The sequence below is a fragment of the Aplidium turbinatum genome, chromosome 16, assembly GCF_918807975.1.
Source record: "Aplidium turbinatum chromosome 16, kaAplTurb1.1, whole genome shotgun sequence".
NCBI classification, from domain to species: Eukaryota; Metazoa; Chordata; class Ascidiacea; order Aplousobranchia; family Polyclinidae; genus Aplidium; species Aplidium turbinatum.
In genome coordinates this window covers 12,237,400-12,239,645 of record NC_137487.1, presented here as the reverse complement: position 1 = coordinate 12,239,645, position 2,246 = coordinate 12,237,400, and positions in this window count along the sequence as shown.

Genomic DNA, 2,246 nt, shown 5'->3' with positions numbered 1-2,246 from the left:
ATTTGGGTTTGTTTTTGTTTTAGAGTCATGGAAAGTTTTAACAATCGCGGTATTTTAGTTTAATTTTGCTTCTTTTTTACCATTTTTTTATTTTGACAATATTTTTTGCGAATTTATAAAATTTTGAGCTTGTTTTATTGCTTGTGACGATTGAGAAACTTTTGGGATACTTTTCATTTGCAACTGGGTTGGAAATTTTAAAAACATCTGGCAAATTTGCACTGGGCAAAATTTAATAGCCAATAGATTTGGCATTTGGCATTGGCATTTGGCAATGACATGGAGCTTGAGGACTGGGGAGAGGTGTAGGGTAGCCTGCAGGAGCCAGAGTTTTGGAGTATCAGCAATCTCGGTTTTCGGCCGTAGTCTCATTTTTTTTTCTAGGCAGCCTAGATACTTAACATGCAAATGTTTACATCTTAATTAACGCAGTTATTTTTTTGAAGGTACGGTACCGGTACAGTAGGTTAGGTACTTCTATGATTTTTATACTTCAAGAAGTATCGCAATTTTCTTCATTTAAAAATATGCTTTTGTTTTTTGATTGGAGATAAGAAAGGTATGATATTATAAGTGTCATACGTAGAAGGCTATAAAAAATCCGGATTATAGTTTATGTTTTGCGTTTGGTGTCGGATTAGAGTTTGGAGTCAATATTCCCAAAATATTTATTTGGATCTGAAGTCGCTGACTTCGAAGTTAATGGATCAGCAGCCCAAAAAACCTGACTCCGTACATCTCTGGCTGGGGGTATCATGAATACTGACCTTGATTCATACGTTTATTGATGTACGATTGTATGGTACCATACTGTTTAGTGGATGCAACCTAATTCGTACCATAAACAATTCGTACCGTCAGTTCGTACCTTGAAAAGATCAAGAGAAAAAATTGAAAAAAAGCCGAAGTCGCTGATTGCAGTTTCCACAAACATTTAAAAATTTTCCGCAAAGAATCAAAAACTCTTGGGATAATTATCAGAAATTTTAAAAATGTTTGTGGAAACTCCGATCAACCCTTTGAACCCTTTTAAAATGTTTGCGGAAACTCCGATCAATCCTAACCCTAACTCTTTCAAAATGTTTGCAGAATCTGCGATCAGCGACTTCAGCAAACTCTTAGGATCATTACCGGAAATTTTAAAATGCTTGCAAAAAAACGGAAACTGCGATCAGTGACTTCGGCTTTGTTCTATTTTTTTCTCTCAATCTTTTCAGTTTGTTTGTTTGCGGAAACACCCTAACCCTTTTAAAATGTTTGCGGAAACTGCAATCAGCGACTTCGGCAAACTCTTAGGATTATTACCGGAAATTTTAAAATGTTTGCGGAAACTGCAGAATAACGGAAACTGCGATCAGCGATCTTCTATTTTTTTCTCTCCATCTTTTCAGTTTGTTTGTTTGTGGATATCGGTACCTAAACGATACTCCGATACCCTAACCCATTTAAAATGTTTGCAGAAAAACAGAAACTGCGATCAGCAATGTTCTATTTTTTCTCTCCATCTTTTCAGTTTGTTTGTTTGCGAATACCGATACTTCGATAGGCTACCCTAACCCTTTTGAAATGTTTGCAGAAATTGCGATCAGCGACTTCGGCTTTTTTTAATTTTTTTCTCTCGATCTTTTTAAGGTATGAACTGACAGTACGAATTGTTCATGGTACGAATTAAGTTGCACCCCTGTTTAGTTTGTATCATCAAAGTGAGATTTAAATAATATGATGTATTCTGGGGCAAATTAAGCTAAACTATCACACAATATATAAAGTGACAATCTGCTTTTATAACTGACGTTTTGTCAATCACTTTACACATCTTTGTACTGTACATCACTTTATACATTGTGTGATAGTTTAGCTTAATTTGCACCAGTAGAACACATCATGTTATTTAACTAAATGCCTGGTGAACAGCCTCATTCACTTTTCAAAGTAAGATTTAAGTGAAGTAGGCTACCGTATCAAATGTTTTTGAACGCTAATCAATGCCAACTTTTGTTCTTAGATAATTACCATAAAATAAAACAAAATGAGCATTAAGGACTAAACTGTGGAACCCACTGATATGTCGTAATTATTTTATTGCCATTAAGCAATTCGCGTGCTTTCTTCAATACATTTTTTTTATTTTTTGTTTTGTTTTTATTAATATAATGAGTTGGGAGCAGCTGACTAGATGACCGAATGGTCTTTTGCTACTTCAAGCTAATCAGATAGAATTACTCAACACTGAGCCGTGAGCAACT